General features: G+C 48.9%; 1 protein-coding gene across 1 annotated transcript in view; it reads right to left on the reverse strand.

The window, feature by feature from the left end:
- Positions 1-20,624, reverse strand: part of LOC146838995 (uncharacterized) — a 101,942-nt gene extending 81,318 nt beyond the window's left edge. The window contains exon 1 of the mRNA XM_085599997.1: positions 20,423-20,624. The gene's annotated coding sequence lies outside the window, so the exon portion shown is untranslated. The remainder of the gene's footprint in view (positions 1-20,422) is intronic.
- Between the last annotated feature and the right edge of the window lie 1,567 nt (positions 20,625-22,191).

A 22,191-nucleotide genomic window follows, 5' to 3' on the forward strand; every position in this document is an offset into this window, starting at 1 on the left:
AGTTTGGCGCTATTTTCCCTTGTTCTACACCACTGAATGTATTTTATGCGTCATTTGTACTGTGCTTAGACCCCTACAGGTATTGTGATACTTAGGTGGTTGTTTTCTCCTAGTACAGGTGGTGCTAGTGAGGTCCTGATTCCCTGCGTAATATTTTCCTAAGGTGGTTAGGGTTGCGTAGGTGGTACTTACCTGATACCAGTAGTTACTGGTTGTGTGCTACATGTGTTATTTAGTGCTACAGTGATTGTAGGTGCTATGTTCTACAGTATAATTTCTATGTTCTAAGTGCTAATTTCTACAAAGTGCTAATTCCTGACAGTGGTCCATGTGGCCCTGTCCCCTGTACATATAATCCCTTGTAAACTCTGCCCGTGCCTGTTGGCACATTGTAAAGTGTGTGTTTTTATCTAATGTGTTTTGGTAATACAAAGGCTATTTTTATATAATACCTTGTGTGGAGTTTCTTTTGTGGTGGGCCTTGGGTGTTGTTGCTGGGTGCGCGCGCAAACGCTTTACACATCGCCTCCGGGATAAGCCTGACTGCTCGTGCCAAGCTACCAAGGGGGTGAGCAGGGGTTATCTTTGGCGTGTAACTCCCCAGCCCTGACTAGAGTGGTGGTTTCTGCCTGGCTTTGGCGCAAGCCCTAGCCAACCAGAAATCGCCATTTCTAACTTTTATGGGTATGCCTGAAGGAGATATGCTTGGATGAGAGACGCATATCAAGGTTGATTAACAGTGTGTTCTCTGTTCCCTGTTCTAGATACCGCGAGCGCACTATCATATTGATTGTTTAAGGAACTGCTGCTTTTAGCAAGGTACAGAAAGGACTTAGTGAGACTCTATGAGAGTAGTCTGTACATGCATGGTTTATAACCTTGTTTTTGTTCTTACAGGTCCTTATTTCCCCGCTCTTCCTTTCCCATCCTTCCCTCGCCTGATCACTCGAATACTCTGTGGGTTTACCTAGAGTTTTGGTGAGATCTGGAGGTGGACCCATACTTGCTGCACCTGGATTCTGCATAGCTGAACCTGACAGACACGCTGCTGTCAGCAGCATCACAACTTCAGGCAGACCGGCAATGCGGATAGCTCCACCAGGGCTCGACAAATCCACTCGCCCGCTCGCATTTGCGAGTTGAATTAATGAGGACGAGCTATTTTAGGTCCTACTCGCCCTTTCTGGCGAGTAGGAAAATAAACTAACTTTTGTCCTCAATCTTTGAAAACTGAGCAAATGTGGCAAGATAACAAGATTTAAAGGCATTTTTATTGCTCACAAAGCGAATGAGCAATAAAGATGCCTTTAAATCTTGTTATCTTGTCACATTTGCTCCGCTTTCAGAGACTGAGGTCAAGTAGGTTGCAGTTAGGTCTAGGAGATTTTTCAAGATACTAGACCTGCAGGCTTAGTACCATGTTTCGGATTTTTCAAGCCCTGTCCACTCAAATTAGGTGAATATTTAACAAGCACGGTCTCGGCTTACCAAGCAGAACAAAAGAATCGGGTCTCATAACCATACCCAGAACCAAACTTAGATCTGATGCCACATGAGCACACCCAAACATCTCCGCACTTAAATACCAGTCCCAGGGGAGACCATCTATGATGTCCTTGTTAAGTTGCACCACTACTGGGTCACCACAAGCATCATGGACAGCGTCTAACACCGCTACCACAAACATTCATGAACATCCAAATCCTCGTCACCCAAACTACCCAAAACTGGCTTTCTAGATAAGCAGCTGGCCCTGAAGTTTCTGCCTCTGTGTAATAATTTGATGTCAAAGTTGTAATTTTGAAAACAGTCTTAGCAACCTTACAGAGGCCTAATTGACTTTATTACCATTAAGGATTTAAACCAAAGGGCTGTGATCTGTAAACTACAAAAGATGCTTGCCTCAAGATCTCTTGGGCAATAAAAACTGGTGAAACCATTCAGAAGAATTGGTGACATCATGTAAGAGGGCTGTAAGCTCACTCCGTACCCTCAGAAAAACAGAGCGCACTCTATGAATGAGAGGTACTGCCTGAGCTTTAAGTTTGATACAAGGCTCAACCCATTCACTGCTCCCACTCTGTACACATCAAGAGAATGTAGTAAAGTTTTCTTAATGTCATTGACATCAAAATCTACATTAGATACAGGCATGTCCTTCAACACTGCTGGATTATCAGGACCAGGCCTCATAGCGAACCATCCACGTAGAGAAATCTTGTTGGGAGTTGGTCTAGTGTTGGATTTTTCTCGCTCGTCAACTTACCATTGGCGAGCGCGAAAGAGGAAAAAAGTCAGAACTCCGCATGCTCCACAGAGTGTGGAAAACTCCGCGAACAGAATGGAGTTGAACGCCCAGACGCACTTGCAGCCTGTCAATCACCCTCCTAATGTTAAGGTCCAAGAATCTCTGTTCTGTATGCGCCATTTGGATTTTCAAGTACCACACCTCGTCCGACTCCCAAGGAAGTCCCACCCGCAGAAGCGCCCCTATTGGTACTCCAGCCAGTACTACCACTAGAAACAGTTTTGACTTCGCTGGATTAACGCGAAGCCCTGATATTTAATTGAACTCGCATCACATTCTGAAGTATCAGTACAGAACACTCCGACTGCCCCCGATATATTAGAGCATCGTCTGAGTATAGGGAGACCACGTGTGTGTTCCCCCTTACTGTGATCCCCCAGGGGCCCAGAGTCCTCCATAATCTTTCTGCTGTTGACTCAATATTGAGCGCAAAGAGGGGCGACAAAGGGTATTCCTACCTCGTTTCCCTATGTAAACAAAAGGCTTCTGATACTTCTACACCTGATCTCACCCTAGCGCATGGGCCAGTGTAGAGAAATCTAAGCCACCTTATATACCTAGGCCCCATGCCCAACTTCCGCACCACCAGCCAAGGGTATTTTCACTCTAAGGATGTGCAGAAGACCCAGGGCGTAAGCATCTCCCAGTAGGTGTGGGGCATGATAAATGAGCAAGAGTCTCCTCAGATTGTGAGTGTACTCCTCTGTGTAATAAAACCTGACTGGAACGAGGAGCGGATATCACGTCCGGGATTATGGAGTGGGAAGTCAGTAGGGCCATTGGCTGCGAGCTTCCTACATGACCCGCACCACCGGTGTTGCTGCAAGAACGCCAGGAACGCTTGACCGGCACTCACACATCGCGCCTCTCTAGGCGCCGATTTCCACCCCACGTGGACACTGTTCCACATCGGTCCCGGCTGGGACGAGACCGGCCCCCTCCTGCCGCTTCTCCGACCCTTCACGTAGGCGCTATTCCCTGCCCGACAGACTTCTCGCTCCGTTATCCCGGACGTGATATTCGCTCTTTGTTCCGCCCCGAAATTGGGTTCTGACTGATCGCAGTCTCAGGTTCCAAGAGACCCCAGCTGCTTGCTGCCTGACGGCCGTCTCATCTCAATTGGATTACCTGGATTACCTCTCCACCCAGTTCATAGCAAACTTCCCTGGCACTCGTGTCATCGCTTAGTCCTGATGAGATCCCACTATCTCATAGGGATCGAAACGTCGTCGTCACACGTCTCTAACTCTATGCTATAATTTGTATCTTACTGTTGAGTATGAGATGTTAATTTGATTGTGACTTTTTTATTTACATTTTCACACACTGAAAAGTAACTTTTTAAGTCACTTGCCTGTGGTAAGGAAATCAGCTGATTTCCTTTTACCTCGTCACGGTCTGCTCACTCACCTTTTTGTATATTTTATGCCTCTAATTCAATGATAATAAATTGTTTGTATTTTTCTATTGAATACACGCTTAATTCCAATTTTTGATTGTAAAAATTGTGATACTGTACCTATCATACATGTATGGACCACTGTTGCTATCAACAAACCCAAGGCACCCAAACCAGCCCCACGCCCACCAAGAAGGAACTGGAGCAAGGCTACCGACGAGCAACTTAACTCCACCCTCACCCGAGTCAACCACACCTGGGCACCCGACGCAGCCAGAGAACTCCACACCTGGATCTCTGACTGTGCAGACGAGCCTGCCCGCTACGCAACCCCGACAGACAACGCCCCAGGAGAGCCGCCTGGTTCACCACCGCTCCCCAAGAAGCCAGATGCACCTGCAGACGCCTGGAGAAGAACTGGAGATACACCAAGACAACTGAAAACCACACCACTACAAGGACACCGTGAAGGACTACCACAACCAGATCAGAGCCACCAAGAGGAACTTCATCCACAACAAAATCCTGGCCAACTCCACCAACTCCAAGGAACTTTTCAGTGTCATTCAAGAATTCACCAACCCACGCAGCGAAGCCACCGACATCAGCCCATCCCAAGACCTATGTGACAAGCTTAGAACCTATTTCCAACTCAAGATGAAAAACCTCTATGACAACTTTATTGACCATCCACCAGGTGCCACAGACGGCCCCCCGCCCCCCAGAAACACCAGCCAGCCCACCATCTCCAACTGGACACCGATCACGGCCGAAGACACCGCCTCGACCATGAAAAAGCATCCACTCGGGGGCCCCCACCGACCCCTGCCCCCTCACATCTACCACAGAGCCGTGGCTGCCATCGCACCCGAACTACAACTCACCATCAACACCACCTTCAAAACAGGCACCTTTCCAGAGGACTGGAAGCACGCAGAAGTCAGGCCTCTGCTCAAGAAGCCCACAGCTGACCCCAACGACCTCAAGAACTATCGGCCCATATCGCTTCTCCCCTTCGCAGCCAAAGTTACAGAGTTAACAGTCAGCAGGAAACTGACACGATTCATTGAAGAGAACGCCGTCCTCAACCCATCCCAATCCGGATTCCGAAGCAACCACAGCACAGAGACCGCCCTACTCGCCGCAACAGATGACATCCGCACCCTCCTGGACCAAGGCCACTCCACAGCCCTAATCCTACTCGAGCCAACAGCGGACTTCAACACCGTCTCCCACCGCACACTAATTGCCAGACTACACGCCGCAGGCATACATGGAACAGCCCTGGACTGGATCCGATCATTTTTCACCGGAAAAAGCCAAAGGATCGGACTCCCACTCTTCCTCTCCGACCCCACGAAAATCACCTGCGGAGTCCCACAGGGTTCATCCCTGAGCCCCACCCTCTTCAGCATCTACATGTCCCCCCTCGCAGCCATCGTCTGACAACACGGCCTCAACATCGTATCCTACGCCGACGACACCCAGCTCATCCTCTCCCTCACCAAAGACCCCACCACTGCCTAACTCAACTTCCAGAAAAGAATGCAAGACGTCACAGTCTTGATGACCAACAGCTGCCTGAAGCTCAATGCCGAGAAGACAGAAGTCCTCGTCCTCGGTACCACCCCTTCTGCATGGGACAGCACCTGGTGGCCCACCGCCCTCAGAAGCCCACCTACCCCCTCAGACCACGCCAAGAACCTCGGCATCGTACTTGACTCATCACTCACCATGAACCGACAGGTCAACGCCGTCACCTCCAGCTGCTTCAACACCCTCCGCATCCTCAAGACCTTCAAGTGGACCCCCCTGAGTCAAGGAAGACAGTCACCCACGCACTCATCACCAGCAGACTAGACTATGGAAACGCACTCTATGCCAGCATCAACAAGTCCCTACTTCGTAAACTCCAGACAATACAGAACACCGCCGCCAGACTCGTCCTCGGCATCCCCCGACATGAACACATCAGTCAACACCTACGAAGTCTCCACTGGCTCCCCATGGAGCAAAGTGTCACTTTCAAAATCCTCACTCACGCCTCCAAATGCCTACACAACAATGGACCCAAATACCTCAACGACAGAATCAACTTTCACATACCCAGTAGAAACCTCCGATCTCCAACCTCGCACTGGCCGAAACCCCGCGCATCCACAGAGCCAGAGCAGGCGGAAGATCCTTCTCTCACATTGCAGCCAAGACCTGAAAAAAGCTACCAGCAGACATCAGACGCGCCCCCTCCCAGAACACCTTCAGGAAGACCCTCAAGACCTGGCTCTTCGGCTAAACAGATCTGCGGACCCCCTCCTCAGCACCTTGAGACCCTCACGAGTGAGTAGCGCGCTTACAATTCCCTGATTGATTGGTTGATTACTATGTACGCAAGCCAAATGGGCTGGATGCTGTTTTTTCCCAGCAGGTGTGTGATAGGAGGGAACAACCAGTTGCATTTGCCTCAAGGTGCTTGAGGCAAGCTGAATTGCATTATAGCACAACAGAAAGGTTCAGTAGCTCGCTCTTGGGCGGTGGCCAAAATTCAATTGTTCTTTTCGGGTACAAGTAATAAAATATTGACTGACCATATACCGCTTATTCATTCATTGGATAGGAACGGGTCTGGTAAGGCTTCAGTCACACCAGTTAGGCTACTGCCCCGCTTACAAGAGTTTCATTTCACAATCAAGTACATTCTGGGCAGGAGAAATGTAAGGGCTGATTACCTTTCGAGAATGCTGCGACAGTCCCTTTCCAAAGATGACTGGTCTGATGATGTTGAGTGTGGGGTGGCGTTAGTTAAAGATGTTTTGGACCCTGCTGGTATCATACCTAACAAAGATTGGTTGGCTATGTTTTATGTGCAGCCACAGAATTTGTATAAAAGGGCTGACCCAAAGGTAGGTGATTGGTGTCATCTTTGTGGAGAGGAGTTGGCCTAACGGCTAGGGCGGTTGACCTCGAATCTGGGGAACCGGGTTAGAGTCTCGGCAATGACGCTGAACATCCTGTGATTCTGGGCAAATTACTTAATCTCCCCATGCCTAACAAAAACAAAAAAAAAATTAATGTGTTCTCATGTAACGCAACTTGTGCTATGTAAAGCGCTCTGATACCCTATTCGGGTCAAGTTTACCGCTATATAAAACTCTGTAAAATTAAAATTTAAATTTAAAAATCTCTCAAACCACATGCACAAGTTGTCAGTGAGCTGCCTATTGTAAAGGGAATTCTTATGCGCAATGATGTATTTGTGCCACCTGTGTCCATTCATAAGACACTTATTAAAGCAGCTCACAAAGGACATTTTGGAGTTGGAGGAACCTGCATGAATTTGAAACAACGTTTTTGGTGGCCCTCTATGGATGCTCAGTTATCTAGGTGGATATCTAATTGTAACACCTGTCTAAAGTCGGATAAATACTGGAAGACATGTAAGACACCACGTGGGACAATTGTGGCGCTGGACTTTGCCAAGCCTTCTGACATGTTACCAAGTGATATATATCTAAACATGATAATTGAGTACTATGCAAAATGGGTTTATTTAGAATTCACTTCTGCACCTGCCACAGTGATTGTGATCAGGTTCTTGAGGAAGATTTTCGGAAATAAGGGTCCACCCAAAGAGTTACTTACTGATAAAGGTACAGATTTCACATCTGCACAAATGAAAGATTTCTCCAACATCCAACAAATTGGTTGAGAGGATGAATATTTTTTTAGAAGAGGGGATTCAATCAGCATTGGCTATGGGAGCCCCGGTGGCAATATTTTTAAAACAAAAATTGTGTTCATATTTGATTACACCACAAAACAGACATCTCTTCGTTTCACCTATTGCGAAAAAGGCCTCAGGTGGTTTGTCTACACTGGGTCAAGAGCTTAATTCCACAAGGTGAGTGTTGGTTTTGTATAGATAATGAAAAGGTTGCCAAAAGAGTTGCATCTCAACAGTCCCTTCAAAAAGCTGAATTCAACAACATACAAGCAATGGAATAGCCAATAGGTCTCACTTTTGGGACCTTATAAGTATTTAGTTATGCAGCACAATATTTTATAAGGTCCCAAATGCGAAACCTATTGGCTATGCCAATGCTTGTTTGTTTTTGTTGCTGTTTTGTTTAAGTTGTCAGATCTACAATAGGTGGACATTGTTTTTGTTAACAGTTCTTTGCATCAAATGAACTTGTTTTCATAGCTCTGAATGTTTTCGCCATTCTGGTTGTAGGAAGCAGTCATTCCCGGGGGGTGGGGGAGGCCTAGCTGTGCGCATGCGCAGATCTTTGCACACTAGAAAATGCCTGGTGCGGGCACAATTTGCAAGTGTTGAGTGAGTGAGCCCCAGGCAGCGTGACTCACTCACAAAGAGTTCACGCACTGCACCTGCATACTCTGCATGTTTTAAGGAAACTCGACCTACTGCCTCCCAGGCATCGAACACATATTTACAGAGAAACTCTGAGTAGAGCCTGCCTGCTGCACTGACTGCTGGTGGTTTGTGTGCCTGGTGGAAGCGTGCACTGACGGCTGGTGGTGTGTGTGCCTGGTGAAAGAGTGCGCTGATGATGCCAGTACTGCGCCTGTGTTTGTGAGAAGCAGGGGGTCATTGCTGGAGCTACACTCCGACCCCGCTTGCACTGTGGCTGGTGGGCTCTGGGGAGGGTGCATGGCTGGGCCTCTTTTCCAAATGTCCTCCTTTCAAATGCAGACTGTGGCCAGGCACTTACACGCTGTCACACACCCAAAAAAACGTACATTGTAACTGAAAGCAAAAGAGACACCCCATAAAGCAATTACCACTGCCCTGGGGGTTTACCTGGCCCTGCCCCGCCTGAAAAACAATCTAAACATCTCACCTCTGCATCTGCTGCGGCTGTTAACATACAATAGCTGCTGAGAACGCATTCCTAGCAGAAGGAGCCCGGTGTGTTTGTACAAGAGAAGACATACGCAAAACAGTAATTACGGACAACGGTGTCTGTGAAGAGCGACAATATACTTCAAAACTACCAGCCTCACGCATTTCACCCCCGCACGCGCCGCGGCCGTGGAAGTGGAAATAAACATCACACAATAATGCATGCTATTGAAAGCAACTGGACAAATCAACGCACATTCACAGATTTATTACAACAGTGGGAAGGTCAGATTCCCGTTTATCACCACAGTTCAACAACATTAACATGAGAAAACAAGTGGGAGGGGTGGGGGAGTGCGGCCGAGAGCACACACAGCGTTTACCTTGCGGGAGCGAGCAGAGGCACCATCTGTTTGAAAGTTAATTACAAACAGATGTTGCCAAAGCTCGCTTCCGCAAGGGAATTGCCAAACGTGCACGCGTTGCCATTGAAAGCAATGCACGTTTTTGGGCAAAAAAGCGAATTGATTCCTAAAGGTCTCCTCCTATGCAGCCCATGCACGCTGCGTAGGCAAGACCTAACATGTAAAGGAACCGATTTTTGCAGTTGGGGATTGAGTGATAATTAAAACCCCAATCAGAGTCAAGACAGGTGAGTCCGTTATTTCTTCACTTGTTCAAGCAAACAAAGTTTCCAAGGGATCTGTATTCTTAAATAAACAAGGATTTGCAATGCAATAGGTCTCGCATTACTGAAAAGTTTGACCTATTGGCGTTGCAAATAATAATGCAACACCAATAGCTCAAACTTCAGAAATGAGAGATCTATTGCATTGCAAATGCTTGTTTTTATTTACAGATGGAATGGTAAGTTAAAAGAATCGAAATTTCACTTTTGCGAAAGTGCTTTTCTTAAGGTTGAGCAGCTGTCAGCAATTTGCTCTGTCTTTCCTCAAAAAATGAAAATATATTTTTTTTAAAAGCAGTGAAGGGAAGGCGGACAACGGAGGAGAAAGTAGGGTGGAGCAACGGGGAGTGGCCAGGGGGAGGAAAAAAGCATCACACGATGAGGGCCGTGAATTTCAGGTATCAGGTTTTCGAAACGTGGATGTGGAGGAAAGGACATTTCACACTTTGGGGCCTTGTGTGGCGAAGTGCCTGTCGCCAAGGTTTGAGTTTGATTTGCGGCCCTGAATCTGCAGCACAATATTAGCTCAGCAGACTACTGCAGGTCCTTGTTTCTGGAGAATTTTCTCTGTGAGTAGATGATTGTGGCTAGTGAATGATGCAGAAACAAAGAATTTGAATTCTACTTTCCTCTTTTAAACAACGCATGTTGCTACGTATTCGTAGATATGCTTCTATGCTGCCTTAGACACAATCATGCTCTGCATTTTAGGGCATCTTTAGCCTGCCTTGGAGTTTATAAGCAATGGCTGTTTAGAGGCGGAACCTCTAGACATATGTGATTCTGTGGTATTAGCTGCATATTTATGGATTTACCACATTTGCCACATATTCTGTTCTTACTCTTAGAAGCCGAGTCAAGGATCGCCTCCACTGACCAAACCTACACATCCAGGGGCGGCAGTGGAGCCAATATCACGTGTAGGCATCAGCCAGTGGGGATAACCGTACAAACGCCGCCCTGCTGCGGAGACTCCTCACCCACACTCCGCTATTTATTTTAAAACATCGTGAGAAACAAACACAATAATCGAATCCGTGCTAAGTGCTCAGGGGAGACCACCCAAGCACGAGACTTTGAAAAGCAGGCACAGTGAGGATTCCCGGCCCCTCTGACAACTGAAAGGATGTTTTAATACTACTCTTGTTCTCTGTACCCCGGCTCAGCTCCAGAGAGACAGCACAACATTCAACCGGTGAGCCATGCTGGGGAGGCATACGGGCACCGCCACCTTGGGCGAACGCATCATCATATCTTAGTCACTCAATAGTTCTCTGCAAATGCCTATGCGGTGGCATCTCTGGGGGCACCGATAGCATGCCTCCTCCTGGAGATATTGCTGCCATGCAGTGGGGCTTGCTAACATCCTGGCGCAGCAAGAGCCAGGTGACACCAGGGAAATGAACAGCCGCACTGTGCCCAAAGACCCATCAAACATTCTGTGTATCAGGGGAACAGGGCACAGGTAGCCGGAAACACAAGGACACGAGCATCCACACTCGAGCGCCCAGCACTCGGCCTCAGCGAGAGCAGGGCAACATTTTCAATACATCCTCACAGCGTGTGTATTTTATGAATCCGAGCAATAAAACACAGATGCACACTCCAGGCACCGGAAGGCAGAAAAACAGTAATCCAAAAGAAAATACATTAAACAAGAAACACAAAATTAGGCGCCCCCATGAAATGTCGGCAAGTAAAGTCAATGTGCATCGAAGCCCGCAGACTCCGCTTGGGAACTGCTCGGTGTACACGCGTACTGGCACAGATGTTTAGCATGCAGGCTCGGGTCCAAGGCGTCCATACCCGGGCATCAGGGGGTATCGGGGAGCCACTTACTTTATAGAAGATCATCTTGAGGGTGCCGTAGAAGCCCATGGTGCTGGCAGGGGTCTCTCAGAGGATGCAGATGCCCCGGTGTGTAGGTGCCCGGCAGTGTGCGCCCTGCCCAGGTAGGTCTGTCCCAGAGTCTGCTATGGACATGCTTGGGCACGTCGGAGGCGGGTGGGCGGGCTGGAGCAGCGCGGTGAGAGCAAGGCGGCTCGCTCGCTGCACAGGCACGGTGTGCACAGTGGAGCCTGGTGAGGAGGCGGCACCTGTCACAGGCTCACAGAGAATACACGGCTCGGATTACAGCCTCCCTCCCACCGCCGCTGCACTGGTGCAGTCCGGCACCTGCCGTGCGCGCACGACGCACCGGGGCACTGGAGCAGACGGGGGCAGATTAGTCCGTCTGAGGGCGTGTGTGGCAAAAGGAAAGGCAGGGGGGTCAGGAGAACGCAAAGAATAGAGCACTGAAGGCAGAAAAAGTGACGCGCTGAGGGGACAACACAGAGTGTTTCGGGGAGGAGGTAGGCGACTGAGAGAATGCTGAGGACAGATGTCCCATCGCAAAACGCTTGGGTATGAAGGCACAAGGGACTGAAGGAAAAACAAAGGGGGCGCGGGGTGAGAAAAAGCGCAGATGATTTGGCCGAACGCAAGCGAGTGATAGAGCACAAGGGGGCACAATGAAGAGGAGGGGGCTGAGGGAATACAGACATGCGACAGAGAGAACTGAGTTTACAACGATTACAGAGGTGGCTAGCAGAAATTACAGCCTGCAGTGGGCCATTTCGTGGATGGACCCAGAGCCCCAGGAGGTGGGCGGGGGTAGCACTGCGCACAGGAGAGCCGGGGCTGATGGCAGAGCACAGCACAGAGATGGAGAGGGGCAAACCATGAGAGGGGCCGAGGGGAAATGTTGGCGGTTGGGCACCTAGGGAGGTCGAGGGTTGACTGTACTGCAGGAGGGCTAAGAGCAGAACAAAGGGGGGGGGTAAGATTTATGTACAGAAATTTAGGTGGCATATACGGGAAGCAGAAGGCACAGGACAGGATGGCAGAGGACAGTGGGAACTGTGAGCGAACACAGTAGAGTAGAGTTGAGGTCAAAGGGAAAGGGAGCATTGACAAGGTGGGCAAGGAAAAAATACCCTTAAAAAAAGCGGCAGTGAAAGCGATCGCGAAACCGATCGCTATTATAAAACAAACAGTCCCGCGAGAGGTGCGCGCACCGCCGGCCATGTGGTTTCAATTATCGCGCCCGTGTCTGGGCACGTTAATTGACCTTTGGTGCACGTAATAGACACCGATGGGAATGGGCGGGACATGCACCCGCCTTTGCCCAATTGCGTGCCTTATTTTTGTAAAAAAAAACACGCTAAAGCCATTGGCAGCCGGCGAAAGCCTGACCACACACACAAGCATGTGGTCAGCTTTCAGAACCCCGTACAAGAGGTCTCGCGCTACGCGAGCACTGCTGAGCACTGCAATGCTAGGCAGGAGACCTAAAAAGGATGGTGGAGCAAAAGATGCTTAGTAAAACTGTCCCGAGGCTAGGAAGATTACAGAATGCAAACAAGGATATGCTTGAGATTTGCGTCATTCCTTTTTTTGGTTGCCAGGGAGGTAAATGTTTCAGATTCGGTTTTATCAAACTCTTGTAAACTGTATTCTGGGAGCGTTGCTATTTAATCTGTACAGGATGATGATTTCTCCTTGGAATTAGCTACTCAAGTTACTAGTGGATTATATGCTGGTCAGACAGCTGTATTATAGGCTGATCAGACAGGTGTTCAGACAGTGCAAAGATCTTTAGTTGAACAAACAAACCATGTATTTTAATCTTCATTAGTACTCCAGTCTATATCTATCGCAGGGACTCTGTTTGGAACCAGAATTGTGTTTAGGAAGTACAAGACGTCAGTATGCAGGGATTGAATCTCGCTACCACATCAGTACCTGTAGACTCCAAATAACCGACTAACTCACAATGCCTCACATGAACTCCTAACCTTTCCAGAGTAACAAGTGATTTGACAAACCAGAACATGACCCTCTAGTTCCCATGGGTACAGTGGAAACAGATCAGCACCTTCGTGTGTCTCACTGATGCATGTTCATAATAAAAAAAAGAAAGACAAGAGGAAGTTTACATTATTTACTAAAACAAATGCTGTCTATTATGAAGCATTAGTGCTGCAATTAGAAAACATATACAACTAAGTAAAATCATTACATTACTAGCAAAACTGTATACAATGAAAAAGCCCTAACATGAGAAATAATACATCTATCTAAGCCTACCCTTACTACATGAGCACAGGGATATATCAGTGATCTCTGGGATTAGACTCTGCAAGGTACAGTGTAGCCGTCACACTCTGCATGGTGCAGTGCACCAATCACACTCTGCACAGTGCAGTGCACCAGTCACACTGAAAAGTGCACTGCACCAGTCATACTCTGCAAGGTACAGTGCACCAGTCACACTCTGCACTGTGTATTGCACCAGTCACACTCTGCCCAGTTCAGTGCATCAGACACACTCTGCAAGGCACAGTGCACCAGTCACACTCTGCACGGTACAGTGCACCAGTCGCACTTTGCACGGTACAGTGCACCAGTCACACTCTGCAAGGCACAGTGCACCAGTCACACTCTGCACGGTGCAGTGCACCAGTCACACGTTGCACGGTACGGCGCACCAGTCACACTCTGCAAGGTGCAGTGCACCAGTCACACGTTGCACAGTACAGTGCACCAGCCAGTCTGCAGTGCAGTGCACCAGTCACACGTAGTGCAGTGCACCAGTCACACGTAGTGCAGTGCACCAGTCACACTCTGCACAGTGCAGTAGACCAGTCACACTCTGCACAGTGCAGTGCACCAGTCACACTCTGCACAGTGCAGTGCATCAGTCACACTCTGCAAGTTACAGTGCACCAGTCACACTCTACACAGAGCAGTGCTCCAGTCACACTCTGCACAGTTCAGTGCACCAGTCACACTCTGCACAGTGCAGTGCACCAGGCACACCCTGCACAGTGCAGTGCACCAGTCACACGTAGTGCAGTGAGACTAGTCACACTTTGCAAGATACAGTGCACCGGTCACACTCTGCACAGTGCAGTGGACCAGTCACATTCTGCTCAGGGCAGTGCACCAGTCACACTCTGCACAGTTCAGTGCACCAGTCACACTCTGCACAGTGCAGTGCACCAGTTACACTCTGCACAGTGCAGTTTACCAGTCAAATGGTCAAATGTAGTGCAGTGCACCAGTCACACTGCATAGTGCAGTGCACCAGTCACACACTGCACAGTGCAGTGCACCAGTCACACGTAGTGCAGCGCACCAGTCACACTCTGCAAGGTACAGTGCACTAATCACTCTGCACGATGCAGTGCACCAGTCACACTCTGCACGGCGCAGTGCACCAGTTACACTCTGCACGGTGCAGTGCACCAGTTGCACTCTGCACGGTGCAGTGCACCAGTCACACTCTGCACAGCGCAGTGCACCAGTCACACTCTGCACAGTGCAGTGCATCCGTCACACTCTGCACCGTGCAGTGCATCAGTCACACTCTGCACAGTACAGTGCACCAGTCACACTCTGCACGGTGCAGTGCACCAGTCGCACGGTGCAGTGCACCAGTCACACTCTGCACAGTGCAGTGCATCAGTCACACTCTGCACAGTGCAGTGCACCAGTCACACGTAGTGCAGTGCACTAGTCACACTTTGCAAGATACAGTGCACCGGTCACACTCTGCACAGTGCAGTGGACCAGTGGACTAGCACTCTAGTCTTTTTGCAGTTGGCGCCTACTTAACGTCGCTCTGGAGCGACCGCGCACAACTAGTCATTTGGAGGGAGTGACGCTTGGGGTGTAGAACGCTGAACTTAGGAATTGTATTTTTATATGTGACCTTGCACATTTTTAAATAAAACATCCTGCTGCTGCTTGTTACTCTGCGATTTTGCACATAAAATTGTGACCTTGCACATTTTTAAACAAAACATCTTGCTGCTGCTTGCTATTCTGCTATTTTGCACATAAAATTGTAACGCTCTTATCGGAATTTTTATATCCCAGTCCGACCGGAACTAGCGTTGCCTCGCTAGGAGGTCAGCACTCTAGTCTTTTTGCAGTTGGCGCCTACTTAACGTCGCTCTGGAGCGACCGCGCAGGGGGCGCGCCGGCGGCGCGCCAAAGGCAAGCCCGTCTGCGCCCGTCCGCGCCTCGGTCGCGCCGGTCGCAACCTATAATGTCGCATCTACTTCCTTGCCAGGTGAGACTCTGACCACCGCGCGGCTTTGTTACTCTCGGACTGAGCTGTATGAGCTTGATAGGGGCAGCTTGCATTTAGAAGTGCCGGAGATAGAGCTCCCACTGAGGAATGTATCCTCACCCCTTGAGGTTGGATTGCAATGTGGACTCCTTAATGTTAGGTCTCTCCCTAGGCACTCCACAGAAATTCAATTGTTAATCGATGAACACAATTCAGACATACTGTTCATGACGGAAACCTGGCTGGCGCCTGGTCTAGATTTAGAACTGGGCGCTGTATGCCCCTCTGGCTTTAAAGCTTTTCACAAGCCTAGATCTAGTGGTAGGGGTGGAGGAATTGGGATCATCTACAAAGAAATATGGGATCTCTCGCAACTGGACATTGATGAGATTATGCAGTTCGAAACTCTGGGCTTTTCTTTAAAAGACAGGTCCGGTCATGTCGTGACTGGGATACTTTGTTACAGACCCCCGATGACTGTAAGTGAACAGTCACAACAGCAATTCTTGGATGTGATTAGCAATTTGGCACTTACTCATCATAGACTGATGATTCTGGGAGATTTCAATCTCTGGCCTAATGCAATGCTGAAAACAGCATTTAACAATATTTTACAGTCATGTGCTAATTTCAATCTATCACAACGAGTGCTGGAGCCCACCCATACGGCAGGACATGTACTAGATCTGATATTCGCGGGAGAAAAAGTAGTGACTATAGACAATATCTTACCGGTGGATTGGTCTGACCACCATCTGATCACCTTTCGATTGCTTTCAATCCCTAGAAATAGGTCCCCCCCTATCAAGGAAAATAGTGTCCAGATTAGGGACTGGAAAGCCCTTATGAGGATAGCTCAATCTGCACCTCTTTTTGACATGGCTCCCCTCCCGGACCCAGGGAAGTCGGTCGACGCTAATTATGGGGAGCTATGCAGTTATATAGCTAACACCATTAAACTGTCTGCCCCTCTGAAACGGCTCAGGAAACGAGGATCTCCCTCCGCACCATGGTTCTCGGAGGAACTCCGGGCCTTCGAGATTCAGTGCAAACACGCTGAGAGGCAGTGGCGCAGTCAGTATCTAACCAGTGACAGGATTGCCTGGCGGGAACTGTTAGTCAGGTACAAACAAGCCATAGTAGCTACTAAGGCGTCGTATTTTGCGGACCTTATTCTTAAAGCCCCTAACAGTGTTAAATGTGTCTTTAATATCCTAAGAGGCCTTATCAACCCAGAGTGCCTGGGTAATAAGATCACCCCTTCTCAGGATCTTGCTGCTTGTTACTCTGCGATTTTGCACATAAAATTGTGACCTTGCACATTTTTAAACAAAACATCTTGCTGCTGCTTGCTATTCTGCTATTTTGCACATAAAATTGTAACGCTCTTATCGGAATTTTTATATCCCAGTCCGACCGGAACTAGCGTTGCCTCGCTAGGAGGTCAGCACTCTAGTCTTTTTGCAGTTGGCGCCTACTTAACGTCGCTCTGGAGCGACCGCGCAGGGGGCGCGCCGGCGGCGCGCCAAAGGCAAGCCCGTCTGCGCCCGTCCGCGCCTCGGTCGCGCCGGTCGCAACCTATAATGTCGCATCTACTTCCTTGCCAGGTGAGACTCTGACCACCGCGCGGCTTTGTTACTCTCGGACTGAGCTGTATGAGCTTGATAGGGGCAGCTTGCATTTAGAAGTGCCGGAGATAGAGCTCCCACTGAGGAATGTATCCTCACCCCTTGAGGTTGGATTGCAATGTGGACTCCTTAATGTTAGGTCTCTCCCTAGGCACTCCACAGAAATTCAATTGTTAATCGATGAACACAATTCAGACATACTGTTCATGACGGAAACCTGGCTGGCGCCTGGTCTAGATTTAGAACTGGGCGCTGTATGCCCCTCTGGCTTTAAAGCTTTTCACAAGCCTAGATCTAGTGGTAGGGGTGGAGGAATTGGGATCATCTACAAAGAAATATGGGATCTCTCGCAACTGGACATTGATGAGATTATGCAGTTCGAAACTCTGGGCTTTTCTTTAAAAGACAGGTCCGGTCATGTCGTGACTGGGATACTTTGTTACAGACCCCCGATGACTGTAAGTGAACAGTCACAACAGCAATTCTTGGATGTGATTAGCAATTTGGCACTTACTCATCATAGACTGATGATTCTGGGAGATTTCAATCTCTGGCCTAATGCAATGCTGAAAACAGCATTTAACAATATTTTACAGTCATGTGCTAATTTCAATCTATCACAACGAGTGCTGGAGCCCACCCATACGGCAGGACATGTACTAGATCTGATATTCGCGGGAGAAAAAGTAGTGACTATAGACAATATCTTACCGGTGGATTGGTCTGACCACCATCTGATCACCTTTCGATTGCTTTCAATCCCTAGAAATAGGTCCCCCCCTATCAAGGAAAATAGTGTCCAGATTAGGGACTGGAAAGCCCTTATGAGGATAGCTCAATCTGCACCTCTTTTTGACATGGCTCCCCTCCCGGACCCAGGGAAGTCGGTCGACGCTAATTATGGGGAGCTATGCAGTTATATAGCTAACACCATTAAACTGTCTGCCCCTCTGAAACGGCTCAGGAAACGAGGATCTCCCTCCGCACCATGGTTCTCGGAGGAACTCCGGGCCTTCGAGATTCAGTGCAAACACGCTGAGAGGCAGTGGCGCAGTCAGTATCTAACCAGTGACAGGATTGCCTGGCGGGAACTGTTAGTCAGGTACAAACAAGCCATAGTAGCTACTAAGGCTTCGTATTTTGCGGACCTTATTCTTAAAGCCCCTAACAGTGTTAAATGTGTCTTTAATATCCTAAGAGGCCTTATCAACCCAGAGTGCCTGGGTAATAAGATCACCCCTTCTCAGGATCTTTGCGATGGGCTGGCAGCCTTTTTTCATAACAAAATAAAGGGAATCGTAGAGGGTCTGCAACCTGACCCTGTGATTAGTACTAAGGCTGGAGCGGACCTACTGAGAGCCGATCCGCCCGGTGGCGCAGACCCTATGATAAAGCCAGAGTCCTTGGCAGGGCCTTGCTTGGATCGTTGGACTTGCCCTTCCATGGAGGAGTTTTCCAACATGGCCAAGAAAGTTTGTTCTGGCTCTCCGTTGGACCCCATGCCGCAGAAACTCTGGAAGGAACTAGGGTCGGAAACTTTCCCGCACCTTTATCAGATTATTAATCAGTCACTAATTTGTGGTGTGGTCCCGGCTTGTTGGAAGGATGCATTGGTCTCTCCTCTTTTGAAAAAACCTTTGCTGGACCCCGCTTGTTACGGGAATTATCGTCCTATTTCCCTGCTGCCCTTCCCGGTTAAGATAGTTGAGCGCCTGGTCAGCCAGGAGCTTTCGGGGTTCCTGGAGAGCAATTGTAAGCTGGAGGAGAATCAATTCGGTTTCCGCCCGGGGCACGGAACCGAAACTGCACTGATTACCGCCTTGGATGACCTTCGGATGCGTGCGGATAAGGGGCATTCCGCAATCTTGATTTTGCTAAACTTATCCGCCGCATTCGATACGGTTAACCACAACATCCTCCTGCATAGGCTTGAGGAGGTGGGGGTAACTGATCTGGCTCTGAAGTGGCTCTGCTCCTATCTTTCGGACAGACGGCAGGCAGTATCTCTGCCTCCGTATCAATCAGATTTCTTGCCTAATAAACATGGTGTCCCTCAGGGCTCTTCAATCAGCCCGATTTTGTTCAACGTATATATGCGACCATTAGTCAAAATTATCAAATCTAGCAACATCATGGCAGTCAACTATGCTGATGACACGCAGTTGATTATTTCTCTGGAAGGTGACCAGGTGGACTCTTTAACTTCCTTCCACAACTGTATGCTGGAAATGACGTTGTGGTTGAAAACTAATGCACTGCAGTTTAACAGTGCCGAGACTGAGATTCTACACTGTTCAGTAGGCAAAGTGCCACAAGCCTTGCCTGCTAATTTTTGGCCCCTTCCCTTGGACACACCCTTGGTTCCTGTGAAAACCGTGCGCAATTTGGGGGTCTGTTTCAATGAGAAGCTGAGTCTAGAGTCGCATGTCAACAAAGTGGTCTCGAATTGCCACATGATCATGAGGGGCCTACGTAGACTTTTACCACTGCTACCCCTCTATGTTAGAGGAACAGTGGTTCGCTGCACTATTCTCAGCCGTTTGGATTACTGCAACGCCTTGATGCTTGAGTCCCCAGGATATTTGATCCAGCGACTTCAACGTATTCAGTCAGCTGCTGCAAAACTTGCCCTTCTGAGACCGCGCATAACCTCTAGCACTAAGGCTTTGTCTGATCTTCACTGGCTTCCCGTGCAACAGAGAATCCTGCTTAAATCTCTGTGCATAGTTTTTACAGCTCTTCATGGCCTTGGCCCTGGGCCGATGCAAAATCTATTTAGTTGGTATGTTCCCATGCGTAGCCTGCGCTCTTCGGCAGCTAGGCTGGCCAAAATCCTTAAGACGAAGAGATCCACTTTGGGGGGACGAGCCTTTAGCGCTGCGGCCGCTCGTCTGTGGAACAATCTCCCCATAGAGTTAAGACAGGTCCAGGAATTGACATTGTTCCGTAAGCAGCTCAAGACCTGGCTTTTCCCTAGAGCATAGTCCCTTGTCCTCATTCCCTTCACTGTGTCGCTAGCGCCAGGATGCCCGTAGGGTTGCAGTGCGCTCTATAAATATTTTATACATACATACAGTGCAGTGCACCAGTCACACACACTGCACGGCGCAGTGCACCAGTCACACTCTGCACAGTGCAGTGCATCAGTCACACTCTGCACAGTACAGTGCACCAGTCACACTCTGCACGGTGCAGTGCACTAGTCACACTCTGCGCAGTGCACCAGTCAGAGTCACACTCTGCGCAGTGCACCAGTCACACTCTGCACAGTGCAGTGCACCAGTCACACACTGCACGGTGCAGTGCACCAGTGACACTCCGCACAGTGCAGTGCTGCAGTCACCTCCACAGGGCCCCTTGGGATGTTGTAAGTGTCCTGTATAATCCAGCACTGACCCTCCAGGCCATGACTTGCCTTACCTCTCCTTGTGCACTGGTCAGTGGGAGGCTGCACGGCCTGGGGGGGAGGAGGCAGACCCGCAGGGAGCACCGCCCGGGCCCAGCCCACCTGAGTCCGGCACTGAGGGGCCGCGGACGCTGTTATTCCCCGGAGTGAAGCACGCGCTCAGGCCACTGCACTAATCACAATCCCGCACAAACAAAACAAAACGTCTCACAGCTGCGCATGCGCTTTACCGCGCCTTATAGTTGCGCATGCACAGATAAAAGACACTACGTCTTGCCGCTAAGTAATCAAAAAGTGTTAGGATGTTGCACTGAGTACGGACTGTGAACAGCCTTGTACAGAGGCCGTAGCCTGGAAAGAGTCTAATCCAGCGAGGATACAACCTGGGCAGGAAACACCCTTTCCTTCCACACACGGGAAACGCTCGACAATGAACCAAATGCGAAGGAGGAACGCGATCATTAACTGCGCCTGCGCAACAGATTGAGTCATCCTCATTGCGCCTGCGCGGAGTAAAGACACCTCCCCGAGTCCCCGTTTAGCGGGGCACGCGGAGTCTCGCGCTTGAATCAATCCCGCGGCTCCTCCGTGTGATTTGTGGCATTAATGCAGCAGTGATGGGCGGGGGCGCCCCGGGCTCCGATGTGGGGCCAACATGTCCTGATCCTTCTTGCAGCGGTCTTTATGACTCTGATGCTTGGGAACCTGGAGCCTTTCCTTCTTACTTTCCACCTGGTCCTGGGGTTTCTGCTCCATAGCTAGGACCACGCAGTACAAGTAGAACAAAGTATGTTACATAAGGTATTCATGATTAATTTTACATATTAACAAGTTACATATACAACCACCAGTAGAAAAACAAGCAATAGGTCTCGCCCTCGTTTAAGTGAAAGCAATTCTGTTTGTAATTAGGTGACTGGTCCCGTGCTCTCCATGCCACTGGAATCAAGCTATCCTGGCTGAAGAGGGGTGAAATCCCGAAACCGGTCCTAGGATGCTGGTTTCCGGTCCAGAGAGGACCTGGCTTGGCAGTTCGTGCTGGACTGTTCCCATGAGGCACAGGGTCAAGACTGATTTGCATATGGCTGGGTTCAAACTGGAACGGCATGGTGAGCAAAAAAACGATGAATTTAGGCCCAGATCTCTGTACTGGGGTGAATGTATGACATTTTTCTGCATTCTGTCCATCAACTGTTGTTTTTGTATGTATATATATATATATATATACGATACATATGTTTTTCATAATACCTACGAAGTCTGTTTTCTCGGTCTATTATCAGGTGACCAGGAAGTGGGTGTACACTTTGCAGCGCTTTTAAAACATTCAGTGTGACCTCATTCCGCATGTGAACAAGCGCTCTTGAGCCCGAAACGCGTCATTTTTTGCTGAGAGAAGATGGTCGAATAAAACACCTTGCCTGAAGATTTGCGTGGTCCGTCTCTCCTTCTTCGCCGTCTGGAGGTTGTGGGAGTTCTAACGTACTGAATATATATATATATATATATATATACACATACATATATATAAATGCATATGTGCGGGTAGAGAGTAGTAAAGGTAGAGAGTAGAGAGTAGTAGAGAGAGAGGCAGAGAGAGAGAAGTGTAGAGGTAGAGAGTCGAGAGTGAGTAGTAGAGAGTGAGTAGTAGAGAGTGTCGTAGAGAGTAGTAGAGAGAGAGAGTAGGAGAGAATAGGAGAGTGAGTAGTAGAGAGTGAGTAGTAGAGAGAGAGTAGCGTGTAGTAGAGAGTAGTAGAGAGTGAGTAGTAGAGAGTGAGTAGTA

Source organism: Triturus cristatus, chromosome 4_2, assembly GCF_964204655.1.
Source record: "Triturus cristatus chromosome 4_2, aTriCri1.1, whole genome shotgun sequence".
NCBI classification, from domain to species: domain Eukaryota; kingdom Metazoa; phylum Chordata; class Amphibia; order Caudata; family Salamandridae; genus Triturus; species Triturus cristatus.